The 16,915-nt window shown below is 32.5% G+C and overlaps 1 protein-coding gene across 1 annotated transcript in view; it reads left to right on the plus strand.

Annotated features, from left to right (window-relative positions):
* The first annotated feature begins 1,384 nt into the window (after nt 1–1,384).
* Nucleotides 1,385–16,915, plus strand: part of LOC126775518 (uncharacterized) — a 47,609-nt gene continuing 32,078 nt past the window's right edge. Inside the window, exon 1 of the mRNA XM_050497519.1 lies at nt 1,385–1,404. The gene's annotated coding sequence lies outside the window, so the exon portion shown is untranslated. The remainder of the gene's footprint in view (nt 1,405–16,915) is intronic.

The raw sequence follows: 16,915 nt of genomic DNA on the forward strand, positions 1-16,915 counted from the left end.
TTCGGATATTTGCAGATAGCGGCACTTTCTGCTGTTCATGGATGCATCATTTTGAATTCCAATTTATTTCAAGCGAGGTTAATCTTTCACAAAACCTCAATCATTATCAAGGTTTAGTTTCAAAAATATTTTATAAATATATAAATATTTCAAATTCAATTAATTCATATCAAAGCTGAATTTTATGATTATTGAAAAGAAAGTAAAATAACGTAACCGCACATAAATATCTCACTTCTCAGCAAAAGCCTCTCTCTTAAGGTCTCGTTAAGTTTGGGGATCATTCCACTAAGCTGCTCCAGTGCCGGTTGGTGGGTACTTACTTTCTTCATGATGTTTTGTTTCACCGTTAACCATGAAATTAATTGAATTATATGTTTAAATTATATATTAAAGCTTAGCTTGGCCAGATTCGAACACACTCTCCATCTCCAATAGTTCCACTCACTGGACCACCATGTATTTTGTACCTTCATATTTTTTTATTTTTAATAAAACTGTTATTATTTCTGTATTTATAAAAGCAACGTATGATTTATAACCATTTATATAAAATCAATCTATGACAAAACAACAAATAAATCTTCAAATAAGTATAAGAAGAGTAATTAAAACTAATTAGTAATTTCCGAGCTAACACTAATACGTTATTCATAACGTTATTAAAAGTTAATTTATCTTTTCAAAAGTGCACACTTTCACAACCTTAGCACTCGCGAGGGAGTGGCTAGATACACGAAATAAAAACTTTCACACTGAATCTATTTATACTGCTAACGTAATTATTATAAAATCTATTAGGACATACATAAAAGTACACATTTTATGTGGTTAATTAAAAAAAAAGAAATATTTATTTCCGAATTCTTTTCCGCAATAGTCAAAGCAGTTTAGTATTTAATGCAAAAACTTTTAAGAAATAACTAATAGTAACGAAAATTACGTTGTAATTTCAGAACAATTAATGAATATCTGTTAATGAATAACATTTTTTTTTGTTTCAGCGATAAATATTACGAACGGTAAGGCACCGTTGGGAAGTTGCATGCTCGAAGCTCGTCTTCAAGCAGTTGACCACCGTCCGGCGAATACAAAGCACGCTTTACACGCGACTCCCGTCTAGTCATTATTGATACTGGCACGCGATAATCTATTAAAAACACCCAATTAAAAAGAAAACATTGTCTATGGATGTTACTCGCGCGATCTAAATTTCGAATGAAACTATTTGGAATGTGATGTGTCTTTTTAAGTGATAAACATCGTGACGAGTCATATGTTTAAATTTGGTTTATTTTCAAGAAGATTCAATTGTTTTTGTTTCAATATTTGGATTTGAAGCGTTATTTTTTTTTTTGGATTTCTGCGTTCTGGCCGTAGCAGAATTTTTAAAAATTTATTATGGTATGTATTTTTTTTTTCATAGGTATATTAATTTTTTGACCTTTTCATTTCTTTTATTTATACCTTATTTTGTTTACAGATTATGATTATTTAAAAAAATATTTAATTATAAATTTATAATAATCATATAGTATAAAATGATGAATTAAATGTTAGTACAATATTTTTTATTAATATAAGATAAATTATATAACTATTTAAGTCTTAATAATTGAAGAACAATTAAGTATTTTTTAATTTTAATTATAATTGACATAAATTGAATCACTCGTAGATTTTCTTCGTAGAATCATAGGGCACTATAAAACATAATGAAAACCAATAAAGCTGTTTGCTGGGTCAAGTAACGGTTATGAAAAGAAAATTAAAATTTGTGAAATCTAAAACAAAACACTTTATTGAATATATGTAGTGCGACTACGTGACGAAGACGATTTCGCCTTTGAGTTTAAATGACTTGTAATTTGTGTTTTCTATTCGAAGGGACGTAATTTGTTCATTAAAAGCTTCGTTCGTTCTATTTTAATATAAAAGTGAGTTTTTCATGTTCAAATTAGACAATTAATTTAAAATTAATTTTACGCATTGATAAAGTATTTTGTTTGTTTTATTTATAATGGAGATTTGATTAAACTATTTATTTATATTTTCTATAGTACTATCTTACCAAAAAAATAATTAATTAATAATAAAATAGCTCACTATATTATAACGGAGATTGTGTCCTTTTATCGCTGGTGGTAGGGCTTTGTGCAAGCTCGTCTGGGTAGGTACCACCCACTCATCAGATATTCTACCGCAAATCAGCAATACTTGATATTGTTGTGTTCCGGTTTGAAGGGTGAGTGAGCCAGTGTAATTACAGGCACAAGGGACATAAAATCTTAGTTCCCAAGGTTGGTGGCGCATTGGCTATAAGTGATGGTTGACATTTCTTACAATGCCAATATCTAAGGGCGTTTGGTGACCACTTACCATCAGGTGGCCCATATGCTCGTCCACCTTCCTATTCTATAAAAAAAAAAATATTTATGTGCTCTATAATAATAAGTTCAGGAAAGCGAAACCAAAAGGAAATCTTAGTAATGAACAAAATATTATTCTAAAATAAGATGAACAGTCCGCTTACATGAGGCAATAAAACATACTACATATTCGACTAAATATTTATTAAGAAAGTAAACCAACTAGAGTATAGCCGAGATGGTCCAATGGATAGAGCACGTGGATAAACTGATGTATCCGGGTTCGAATCCGGCTAAGCACCATCGCATTTTTTGTTTTTGTGATTATAATTTATCACGCACTGTGCGTTGAAAGGATAATAGTGAAATAAACATGTTTTTTTTTGTTATCTAGTTAAAAAACATATGATACAAACGGTATTCGTATTTATATAGGAGGATGTTTTGACGAAAAAGAAAGAGTGCTGAGTGTAACGCTTTCGTCAAGCACTCAATAAAACACCGAGAAACCTACGTTATGTTTGAAACACGTTGAATATTAATTTGTAACAGATGAAAGTGGACTCTGCAATTCCAGTGAATAAAACTCGGTCCGTTGTTTTCGTTTATGTTTATTAAGTTTTATTTTTATGGATGAAATAGCATGTATTACAATCTTCTATACAAAATACCAACACGAAGATCTCTCTATAGCATGTAAGTGCAACGAATGTAAAACATACTTGATCATTTACAATAAATCATATATAATATGCCTATTTTCTATTTAAAGCAAACACTTACGTTTTTATTTTTTTGTGTAATCGTATGTCATATATAATAATATACGATTATAATTAATTCATTGGTATATATATTTTATGTTACTTAGACTAAGAGTCGGAAATTATTTAAACTCTACTTTTTCATAATTAAGAGCAACCAGTATAGGTTGAGCTCTCATTTCAAGTGTAAACCATATTAGCTTTTACGTTTTATCCCGAAATAAATCATGGGTGCAAAGCTCACTTACCGAAAAGCTATTAAAAGATATTTATGTTTATTATCATCAATAATAAACAATATTATTATTTATGCGTATTTCATTTGTACAAATAAAATATACTAGCTACCTACTGCCCGGCTTGCGTTGCAATACCGCTTTAATTTTTACACACTTATCATATCATAGTACCTTGATATATACAACATGCCAGACACCATGCAAGCGTCAACAACAACTGTAAAAAAAATCAACCCAGATAAACGATGCGTAAGCGCATAGAATATAAATAAATAAACATTTATTTTGGTATACACAGATTTAATTTAACGTAATTTTTTTTAAATTATTTTAATAAAACCAATATTATATTATTCGTCTTTCTGTTCATGTATCTTGTGATATGTATGATATTTTGTCAGAGTTAACTTCGACCTATATAAAGTTAATATCATCGAAGTCAACACGGGTAACTTAGCTCGATAGTACAAACATGGGTTCTCACAATAAATATTACTGTGCTTGTGTATTATCGCTGTATAAAGCTGTGTATTCACAAGGGGAAAATTAGCATATTTTTGGGCTAAACCAATATTATGTAATATGTAAGTATTTGCAAATAATTTATCAACTTAGATGTCCTCCTATTGATTCCGGCCACGGTAATTCTCAACGGAAACCAACTAGCTGCGCAGAAAATATTATAGTACATCCGTACGCATGCCTAGATACACTGACATTTTAGATATCAGGCATGGTAGTGTGACACTGCCAACTCTGCCTAGCTCTGGGCAGCTATGGAGAATTTCTTTGACAGAAAAACCCAATAGTTTAGCCTTATAAACAACCAGTGATGCGGTTTCCCACTTTATTAGTGGAAACACACCAAAATAGTAATATTCATTGTATTATAATCATGATAGTTAAAACTTTTTTTTATTTTGCTCGCGAAACATGCTTCATTGAACAACTCATTGCAGTAAATTTATGCATTTTAATTATTATTTAATTCGAAAGTCGTCACCATCGTCAACCCGCATTGAAGAAACGTGGTGAAGTAAGCTTCAAACTTTATCCTCAAAAAGGAGAGGAGGCCTTAACTCAGCATTGGGACATTGAAGGGCTCTTACTGTTATACAAAGCTTTTATAGCTATTATATTTATTTTATAGCTATTCTGTTTAATTTACCTGAAATATATGTTTTTTGTTAAAGAAATATATATTAGTTCTATGGTATTATAAAATGGTGGTTATCGTGGTATTTTATAAATGGTAATAAAATATTAATGTAATAAATATATTTCATATATTATACAACATAATCGCATTGAATATATAACGCTAGTGACTTTTTTAAAATTATTATTTGATGTATTAACGGACTCTTCAAACAAAACTTCTTTATTTAATTTCTTAAGTGATTTTATTAACCGCAATACATAACAAATTGTTTTATATAATCACAACTCGCGTGAATCGTCGTAATATGTCTGTAAGATCATTCCAATTTGACGAGCCGGTCGGTGTGGTTGGTAGATACTTGCCTTACACGCCGAAGGTTGTGGGTTTAATTCTACTCAGGACAGACATTTGTGTGCATGAACACGTCTGTTTGTCCTAAGTCTGGGTGTAATTATCTTTATAAGTAAATATGTATTAACGAAAGAAAAGTAGTATATGTAGTATATCAGTTGTCTGATTTCCATAGCACAAGCTCTGCTTAATTTGGGTTCAGATGGCCGTGTGTGAATAACGTCCCAGGATATTATTATTATTGTTAAAGATGAGTAAAGAGACGGACATAAACTTTTAATCTTTATTTTAAGAGAATATAAGTGTTGTTTACATAAGTGTTGTTTACATAAGTGTTGTTTACATAAGTGAACAATATGTGCTATAATTATATAGGAAGGCAGATTGTAGACATTATAACGGTATAAATCGAATTGTCTGATTATGTTTGATGAGTAATTTGGGAACTATTGAGTCTCTTGCAGTTTCATCTCTGAAGAAGCTACATTCCGAATTTGGTTGTTTTATATTCAAATTAATACCGTAAAATACCGATTTAAAACGGCTTTTAAGAATCTACTTGAATTAAGCTTATTTTGAATTGATTTTTATTTGTCTATGAGCAAAGGACCACTTTACTCATTAAAAATTAAAAATGTTCATCATATTAAAAAGGTTACTCTATGTAACTACATTGAACTCGAATTTTCGAGTTTTAAGTAAGCAATTACTAAATATTAGGTAAAATGTGTCAAAAACATTCCATTTACTATATTATCGGTGAATATTTTCGATGGCTTGTTAAGTTAACGAGTATCACTCATGTGCGAATAGCGCCCTAGTTTAAGACGAAACCAGACACACTTTCGTATGATTCGTTAAATTAAGCAAGTCATTGCTAATATCAATCTAAAGCAAAAAGGTCTTTTATTTTTAAATATATACAGATGACATTCTATATATTTTATGTTCCATATTCAAATTCTACTTTAGAAATATACGAGTTTTTAAATAATATTACTATTACTGCCAGTTTTTAAGAATTAATAATATTCTAATTTTCTTGTCAATTTAAGCGTAAAGCTTGTTTTAGGAGTGGGGACAGCAATAGTCCAAGAGGTCAGGATCGAGCCTACGACTTTCACAATGCTAGACGGCTCGTAAACCACTGAGCTATTGACGCTTAAGTATTAAGTTATAAGTATTATTTATTACGAATTACGTTTAAATTACTTAATAATTTATATACATATTTATAATCTTATGAACAGTGAATTTATGTAATATGTCCTAATAAGCGGCTATGTACTGAATACAGATTTTTTTTTACTGACAATCTATATATATAATAATATTATAAATGACAAAGTAAGTGAAATTTTGTATACACTATGCTTTAGCCCCATGAAAGAACATAGGCTTTTTACACTTAACATGTACCATATCTTGCGGGCAAAACCGTAGGAGAAATCTAGTAATATATATTTACTGAATAAAAACTTACTCAATTTTATAATTAGGTAACTTATAGATTGTTTATTTATTTTTAATTTTAAGATCGATTATTATGTTTAAAAAGCTATTTTTAAATTATGATTGTTTTAGTGAACTCAAAGTAACTTTTTTTTATTAAAATTAAAATTTACCTATGTCTGATTTCATATAAATAACTTCTACATACAAAAATATTCCCGTAAATATAAATGTTAACCATTTCCCACAATACCAAAGCTACTTCAATTGTAGGAACTAACCGTAACCGTAACCGTAACAGCCTGTGAATGTCCCACTGCTGGGCTAAAGGCCTCCTCTCCTCTTTTTGAGGAGAAGGTTTGGAGCTTATTCCACCACGCTGCTCCAATGCGGGTTGGTAGAATGCACATGTGGCAGAACTTCAGTGAAATTAGACACATGCAGGTTTCCTCACGATGTTTTCCTTCACCGTAAAGCACGAGATGAATTATAATCACAAATTAAGCACATGAAAATTCAGTGGTGCTTGCCCGGGTTTGAACCCACGATCATCGCTTAAGATTCACGCGTTCTTACCACAGGGCCATCTCGGCTTTTTTTTAGGAACTAAGATGTGATGTATTTAATGCTTGTAATTATACTGGCAAGCTTCTGATTTGAAGAGACTACCGACAATACAAGAGACCCGGCAATACAAATGATAACTTGGTACAACAATTAGTGAGTGTAGCGCTTCACAAAAAAGTGACAGCTCATAGCAGTGTGCCTAGTGCAAGTTTTTTTACTTATAGAGTTGACGTTAACAGTTATTTGTATGGAATTCTGATTATTGTCACTAGACGGCGCTGTTTTCATTCCAATAAATTGAAAAAATCGCTCTAGCCGCTCAGAATGAGCTTATATATCAACCGATTACTTTATTAACGAAATAATATGATTAAAGTGACGCAGATATGATATATAGGTAATATTTACGAGCACGTAACGGCAATATTACATTTTAAAACGTCTTCATATTTTACGTGCAGTGTGTTAGTGTATCAAATTTTTTACAACTATGTTGCACTTAAATTGAATAAGTAGACCGAAATAATCGGAATACTTCAGTTTTTATTAAGCGGATCATGACATGTGATATTTTCAAGTAACTATAAAAATATTATATGTTACGTGCAGACATGATAATTCAATACCAGTATATAGTGACAGAAAAATATATGCAATTATTATTAACAAGGATATAAATCACGTCATTGAAATATTGTTTACAAGTAAATAAACAACTGTAAAAAGAGCAACTGGTTTATTAATTTTGTTGCATTAAATTGGATGAATTGAAAGGAGCACGCTTAGTTTTGTTCAAAATATATATACATAGATATACATAGAACAAAGTTCCTGAAGATGTACAAGTGTTATCTCGTTCAGACCATCTAAATGTAGAGGGAAGAAAAATAACGGTAGCGGTGTGGATTTTATATTTATATATACATAATTGTATACACGTAAAATATTTTTAAGAAAACATTCGTATTTGGCTAAATATATCGCAATTATTTAAAATAAAAAGATATAAATGTAAATAAACAGGTATAAAAAGGGACCGGTTGGCGTGGTTGGTAGATACTTGCCTTCAAGAAGGTTATGGGTTCGACTTCCACTCAGGGAAGACATTTGTGTGCATGAATGTCTGTTCCTGAGTGAGTTGTCCTGAGTCTGTAATTATTTATATAAGTATTTATTTACAAAATAAAAGCAGTGATGTAGTATATCAGTTGTCTGTTTTCCATAATACAAGCCCTGCTTAGTTTGGGATCTGATGGCCGTGTGTGAATAATGACCCATGATATTATTTATTTATAATAAAATGAAAATGAAGTACTAGTGGAGCATACATAACTAAACAATAACATAGTATGAGTATATGCTAATATGTATTGTTTTATCAATCTTTTAACGATGTACGTGCAGTCATTCGCTTCGCTTAAAAAAATTACATATCTTGCTTTGAAAAAAAGAGAGTTCAACAAACGAATAGCTTGATCAGTAACAGAATTAGCATAATATCGAATTGAGAGAAAATTCTAATATTAAAATATCTTCAGGAGAAGACAAATGTGACAAAAGCCCAAAATCTTGTAACGAGCTTTTAAATAGAGGTAGGAGGGAAAATAATACTGTAAAATATTTGAGGATTTCAAACACAACAAATTGAGAGCCACTTGAGAATTTTATGATATTTAGAAATATAATCATATTTACGAATATCAAATACGAATCGATATCGAGGATTAGTAGTAAGAGTCACGGTTAGCTAAATTATTATTATTGACTAGGTTAAGGAATGAGAAGTTAACTCTTGAATTTGAGTTTGTGGATAAATTTGAATATGGTATAAAATCATCGATATTGGTTACCCTTTTTTTTCTCACATAAATGTAACGTAAGACGAAATGGGATTAATAAATAAAGAAAACAATAGAGGTTCAAAACGCCTTGCGAAACTCCAGCAGTTTTTTCTTATAATATAGGTAGGCGGACGAGCATATGGGCCACCTGATTTGTAAGTGGTCACCAACGCCCATAGATATTGGTATTGTAAGAAATGTTAACCATCGCTTACATCGCCAATGTGCCACCAACCTTGGGAACTAAGATGTTATGTTCCTTGTGCCTGTAATTACACTGGCTCACTCACCCTTCGAACCGGAACACAGCAATACCAAGTACTGGTGTTTTGCGGTAGAATATCTGATGAGTATATATATATATATATAGTAGATGAGTGAAATCAAATATTTATATGTTAAAATAATCTATAATTAGAGATAACTTACAGTACAGTAACAGCCTGTTAATGTCCCACTGCTGGGCTAAGGCCTCCTCTCCCTTTTTGAGGAGAAGGTTTTAGAGCTTATTCCACCACGCTGCTCCAATGCGGGTTGGTAGAATACACATGTGACATAATTTCAATGAAATAAGACACATGCAGGTTTCCTTACGATGTTTTCCTTCACCGTCAAGCACGAGATGAATTTTTAATCACAAATTAAGCACATGAAAATTCAGTGGTGCTTACCCGGGTTTGAACCCACGATCATCGGTTAAGATTCACGCGTTCTAACCACTAGGCCATCTCGGCTTAGATAGAACTTATATCTAATAATTGTGAAACTTCCTTCGTCTTTTACCCGTTTTCTTAGAATATACCAGGAAAGGGATTGTAACAGGTTATGAAAATTAAAAGCAAAAAAAGGAACCGCATGCACGGTTGCACGACAAAAAATCTTGTACTATAATAAAATAACGGAGAAATGTCGTTCTATGTTCATCAGTGTACCTTATTTGCATATATGCATTCCTGGGAAGTTATGTCCAATTAATGCATGGCAACCATATATACAAGATTGATGAGGCCATTATAAGATAATTGTATTTATATTAAGTCGAAACAAAGAAATGACTTTTTTCCTCAATTATTTAAAGATAAATACTGAGTGAATAAAATTACAAATAAAGTTACAAACTCAAGTAATTATTGTAGTTACGTTACGTGTTGTAGGTATTTTGACAAACGCACTCTTACTTTTACTAAGTAAGATTATCCGCAAGAGCGGAACAATGAATTGCACTCATTAAAATTGCAAATAAGCAAGAACATTGCCCAAACACAAGCACTGCGTTACGGCAAACAAAAGGCGAATTTCTCTTTAAAGCAAATGTCACGTTCCGTTCAATATGTAATATTGTTCATTCAAGGATAGCATTTTCAAGTTCAAAATGACTAAGCGGAAGCTTTATTGTTATTTTGTCCTCATTATAATCTGCGAAAGTTAAGGTTAGAGGTTGCGATGAACTAAATATACAATGTAGGTGCTTATAAAAAGATTTAATTCATGCTTATTGTTGATAATCGATCGATAGATAGAGTTAAAATGTCGACAATTCAAAAGCGCTTTATTGTAAAAAATATATTGGATATAGTAAAATATCTTCTAGTGCATTGAAATAATTGTTAAAGTGACATATTTATCTCCTAAACTAAACTACATTTTAATTTTAGTTACTTTCACTTTTACAGTATTATAATATTTAAATTTCACAAAATGTTTAGGCTTAATGCTGACCTTGCATTTACGTCTCTATCATGTTTGCTTGTTAAATGTGTACATAATTCAAAAATTGCTCAAGCACAAATATAAATAATATATACTATTAAATTGAAAAAATTGCAATAAAGCCGTAACGTACAAACATATATAAAATAACTAAGTACTTCTGTATTTATTTTTACTAGTGTACCAACGTCGTCTGGGTAGGTACCAATCACTCATCAAATATTGTACCGCAAAACAGCAGTACTTGGATTTGTTGCGTTCCGGTTTAAAGGGTGAGTGAGCCAGTGTAATTATAGATACAAGAGACATAACAATTTAGTTCCCAAGGTTGGTGGCGCATTGGCGATGTAAGCGATGGTTAACATTTCTTACAATGCCATTGTCTATGGCCGTTGGTGACCACCTACTATCAGGTGGCCGTCTCGTCCGCCTACCTATTCTATATAAAAAATATGCGTGTATATGTAATAAAAAAGTATCTCTCGATTTATAAACATATAATATAATAAAGTTAATACAAGGCTGTTTCGCGTTCGTTGTGTACAATATAAGTTTCCTTGTAAATATTACAATATATATTTACATTGCTTTCTTAGACAAGTTAATTAAACGTTAAATCCAATGACGATCTGAATAATATATTTGTCTTAAATTTTAATAAATGAATGTAGACAAAACTACTTTCTATTTACAAGACGGAAAATGAATAGTTTGAGCTAGATCTTACAAACTAGTCTAGCATGTGGCGAGATGATCGCTGATTATAAGCAATGTGGATAATACTAGGAAATTGATGGAGATATCCGTTCAGACTCGAGACACATAATGACATCCACTTAGTCTCAAAACACGCGTCATAATGTTATCGTTTGCGTTCGGCTACTATCATTCTTTGCTTAAGTACATTCATTAATAATCATTGACTGCTCTAGTGGCTTGATGTAAGGCCGCAGACCCGGAGGTGCTGAGTTGAATTCCCAGGTCAGGTCAATAAAAAGTTATTGACCTTTTTCTATCAGAAAGTTTTCAGTAGCAGCCCGGAGTCTGGAAGTTGGAAATGTGTACATTCCCATGTCTCGGAAAGTACATAAAGCCGTTGGTCCTGCGCTTGAACTGTTTCCGGTCGTGTTGGATTGCCGTCTCATCGGATTATGAGAGTTAGGGATTAGAGAGTGCACCTGTGTTTGCGCACACGCTTGTGCAGTAGGCTAATCTGTTTTGAGATTGGCCGCCGTGGCTGAAATCGGTCTAACATAGCTGTAATATCTTAGTTCATGATCTTTATCTGCTAGGTGTCATTTTCAGTATCATTGAAAAAGTGTATGCAAAATGATATGATGATCGGTTTAGATGTGAAAGCGTAACAAATAAAATAAATTCGAATTCGTATTTATATTACTAATAATAACTTTATTATTCAGGCATCGAGGCCCATAACTGTCTAATTAAGATAAGATTTTTAAGTTAAGATTTCAAATAATATTCCTGATTAAAAAGAGTTGTGTTGTTTATTTAGAACATCCAACAGAAGTACCAAAAGTTATAATATAAGAAAAAACGTTAAGTTAAAGTAATAAAGAGAAAATAAAAACTACATTTTATTCCTGATGAATAAATAGAATAAAACCACATCCAAAAAACGATTCGTTTTAAACACGATAATATGAGTCATCTTTATACATTAAACCCTATTAACCGTTACTCGTAGCCTTCTGATTGCAAGCGAATTGTTGGTTTTGATTGCCATCATTACCATACTTCCTCCATAAATAAAATGACACTTTTCTTGAACATAGTGACGGGAAATGAGGGAATTTGTGTGAAGCTCATCCGAGCGAGCGTTATGCTATTATGGTAGCGAGCAACTGACCCACCAGGAAAGCATTCCCAACTTATGGCGTCAGGCTTGGCGATTAATTAGTTTCAAAATTTGTATTACGCATTTTATTCATTTAGCTGTCTCGAGACAAATGGCATAAAGGAAGTGAGTATTGTTTTTTTATTTTATAAAGTTAAAAGGATGAGAACTAATAATTAAAATGATGTGGTGTGTAACATGATAAACAATAAACGCTTAAATTATCTTTATTAAAATAAATTTAAATTATGTAAACTTTACATTTGGGATGCAAAAAATTTCCCACCCGAGCTCAATTATATTTTTACTATTTTACAACATTAACTATTTACTCACATGGAAAATGAGAACCAAAAAATTTGGAACAAAAAATTGCGGCTTTACTTATAAAAGTGCAGACAATGCTTTGTTAACTTCTTTCGAATGTCAAATCAATAATGATAGAAAGAGAGAAATCAGTGTTTATTTAAGCAGCTACTAAACAACGTTTTCTTAATATAAGTGACGGCTATCATTTCTAAAAAAAAAAAAAATAACTAATGCTATTTATCATTTAAAAAATTTTATACTATTAAGGTATAAGATATTGCTGTACAAAAGGGAATTGAGTAAACACAAATTAAAAATGATGCCGTAATATCTTTTTACTAATACTCGAAGGTAACGAAATATTGCGAAAACACAGCAATTCATAAATGTAATAAGCCTTGCATGTTATTACGAGAATATGTAATCGTGACATTTACATTAATATCTACGTACTATTCATATGAACTTAATAATGTATTGCATTATAATTGAATATATCTAAGTTTTTAGGGGAAATTGAATCCTTAATATATAATTAAATATATTTCGAAATATTTAAATATTTGTGTAGAATTATTATTTTATAACAATCAGGAGCTGAGATGGTTTAGTAGTGAACAAATGAATCTTAACTGAAGCGTGTAATCACGACTGTTTTTTTGTGCTTATAATACATCTCGTAGTCCGCAAGTAAAAAATCGTGGGGAATGGGCAAACCTGCATATGTCTCATGAAAATATGACACACGTGTATCAAGAAATCCACATTGGTGCAGATGATGTTGATCAGTGGCGTAGCTATAATAGGGAATGGTGGTACGCTGCATCAGGGCCTAAGGTGAAGAGGGCCTTAGGGGCAACATATGAAAATATAAATTATTTTTCAATAATAGCGATACCAATTTTATATATTTTTAAGGCAGTGTCCGAGTCCTTTTTTGAGAAGGATACAACTAGGCCACGAACAAGACAACATGTTTAAATATAAATTGACGAAGATTCGCGTCAATAAATATACTTTGTATGTGTAATGAATATAATAGAAAATGCCATGAGTAACTTTATTACGTTTATCTTAACTAAATCATATTGTGTTGTGTAATGAAAAACTCAACATTATTTAACAAATATTTGGTTTTGAGATTGAATTTACTTAAATATTTACCTTCATATTTTAATAGCCACTTATTACTTATATATGTCTTAAGTTAGTTTGGTGATTTTACTTATAAATGTTTGCGTAGCGGTTGATTAGGTAAACACTAATTTCTCCCTTCTGTCATTATTGACTCTTCACCAGGGCAGAGCGAGATTGTCGAATGGGGCCAACCATATTAACACAACTATTTTCTGTTTGTTACCTTATGTAGTAATAAGCTTATGACACTTAGTTGTTCAGCCATGAGGATTTCAAAAAAAGTTAAAAAATAGGTCCTGAAATTGACATTTAGCGCTTATTTCTGTCTACAATAGGGCAAACATTTTTTTTAAATAAATTAATAGAATCACTATTTGAAGACACATATTTTGATTCACATTCCGAACGATGACCACTCAAAAGCTTGCATAAGTTTATTTTAATATCTAATTAACAGTTTTGATTTTATTTGAATTAAATAATAATTGTGTAAGCTTTACGTAATACATTTAATTGAATAATTATCAGTGTTAAATTTTCATTTGTATTGAACGTAACATATAAATATTTATTTAAAATATAATATTATGTTATATAAATGAATAAAGCGAATAATTGTTTTTTGTTTAACATTATCTTTACGTGTTTCCTTCATTATCAGTTAACGTACTAACACAGTAAAATTTAAATTACAATTTCCATGCAAGACATCGCAGGAAACCTTTATTATGAAATATTACATTAAAAGGAAGCGTATAAAAAGTTTCATTGGGTGTAAATAGAAATACTTTAACAATTAATTAATACTGTTACTATTATTTAATATCCGACTATTACAGTTGGATATTATTAATGATATAATTTCCTCGATGGTCTAGTGGCTGGCTCAGAAGGTTTCAGGTCTCGAGTGTCTAGGTTCAAATCTCGGTTCGTTAAATACATAGTAATTGGATTTTTTTAAAGAAATTCTTAGTAGCTCTGTGTTCAGATGTTGATATGAAACCCGTAAACTCAATGCCCCTCTTCTTTAACTCGCTTCAGTCACGTCGGATTGCGGAGTATGGAGGCCACTTGATGTTAAGTGGTCACCACTGCCCATAGAAATAGGCGATGTAAGAAATATTGACCATTCCTTACATCGCCAATGCGCTACCAGCCTTGGAACAGTAACAGTAACAGCCTGTTAATGTCCCACTGCTGGGCTAAGGCCTCCTCTCCCTTTTGAGGAGAAGGTTTGGAGCTTATTCCACCACGCTGCTCCAATGCGGGTTGGTAGAATACACATGTGGCAGGATTTCAATGAAATTAGACACATGCAGGTTTCCTCACGATGTTTTCCTTCACCGTCAAGCACGAGATGAATTATAAACACAAATTAAGCACATGAAAATTCAGTGGTGCTTGCCCGGGTTTGAACCCACGATCATCGGTTAAGATTCACGCGTTCGAACCACTGGGCCATCTCGGCTTTTTGCCGGCTTTTTTGGCTTTTCAGCCTTGGAAACGAAGATGTTACGTTCTTGTGCATGTAGTTACACTGACTCACTCACCCTTCAAACTTTAACATAGTTATACTAAGTACTGATGTTTAGCGGTAGAATATCTGATGAGTGGGTGTTACATACCCAGACGAGCTTGAACAAAGTCTTGTCTAGAATTGCACACACAAGTGATCAAAGAGCGGTGACGGAGAGGCCGACGCCATAACGGCATAAATCGCCATCCCGTTTGCCGTCACGGGATACAAGTCGGTTTTACTCACAAGTCGCGCCAATTCATGTTAAACATAAAAAATAATAATTTCGATATTTATATCCACACCAAATACATAATATTATTTATTGGTACTAGCTTTGAGCCAAACCGTCTCTATATAATACTAAAAGCTCATCACTAATTCTTACGCCAAACATGAAATTATGTTGAACAATGTGTTCCGGTTTGAAAGGTGAGCCAGTGTAACGTTATATATTATAAAGAAAAACACATGGGGATTGACGTTCGCTGCGACCTTAGTCCAAGGGATTACATCGAGGCTGTTATAAAAACAGCTTCACGGAAACTCGGAGTTCTGAACAAGGTGCGGCGCTTTTTCACGCCACAACAACTGTGCCTGCTGTACAAAACACAGGTACGGTCTTGCGTGGAATATTGCTCGCACCTTTGGGATGGCTCCGCTAAGTACCTACTTGAGGCCTTGGACCGGTTGCAGCGACGTGCCGTACGCATTATTGGCGACGTAAAGGTCACAAACACCCTTGAACCTTTACAATTGCGTCGTGAGATAGCAGCACTGAGCGCTTTCTATCGACTGTATCACGGCGAGTGCTCTGAGGAATTATTCTCTCTAATTCCTGCTTCCCCCTTCCTTCTTAAGTCCACGCGAGCTGGTTCTCGATGTCACCGCCTAACTGTGACATCAATTCCATCGCGAACAAAGAAATTTGGCAACTCCTTTCTTTGTCGCACTTCCAAAAAATGGAATTCCTTACCAGCTCACGTATTCCCCTCCTCTTACAACCCGGGTTCCTTCAAACGAGGCGTGAAGAGGCATCTTGCGGGCCGGCAAGGCGAAGGCGGCTAGTGCAGAACGTTTTTCCCGTCTGTACTGGCCGTCGTCGCGTTTGGACTCTACTACCACTTACCATCAGGTGGAGTAGAGTCATTTGCCCTCCCGGCGATATAAAAAAAAAAAAAAAAACATACATAAATTACGAATTAATGTATTCAAACTATTTTTGTACACATATCTAAAAAGAAAGTTGTCAAAAATGTTATGTATAGTAAATAAAAATGAATGTTTCTTTGTAAGTTAATGTCTGTTTTTTCCGATTCATCTGATTGTCTTGAAACGGTCGAGTTTTTCGTTGTTCGTCCAAGAAATACGAGTAAAAGTGTTATTCGAGCCGTGCGTAGCTATATCTTTATATAATCAATAAAATGTACAAAATATTTTCATCATAGTCATAAAATATCAGAACATGTATAATAAAAAACGGGACCGAAAAGCCAAGGATGAAAACAATGTGCGGTAAGAAATAAAAAAAAAATAAACATCTACATCATGACGAAGTTATTCTATGCTAATTTATCAATATACGAAATGAACATTATATGTTTATTGTTCTATAAATTTTGTATTTCATTACTTTACCG

Source organism: Nymphalis io, chromosome 18 (assembly GCF_905147045.1).
Source record: "Nymphalis io chromosome 18, ilAglIoxx1.1, whole genome shotgun sequence".
NCBI classification, from domain to species: Eukaryota; Metazoa; Arthropoda; class Insecta; order Lepidoptera; family Nymphalidae; genus Nymphalis; species Nymphalis io.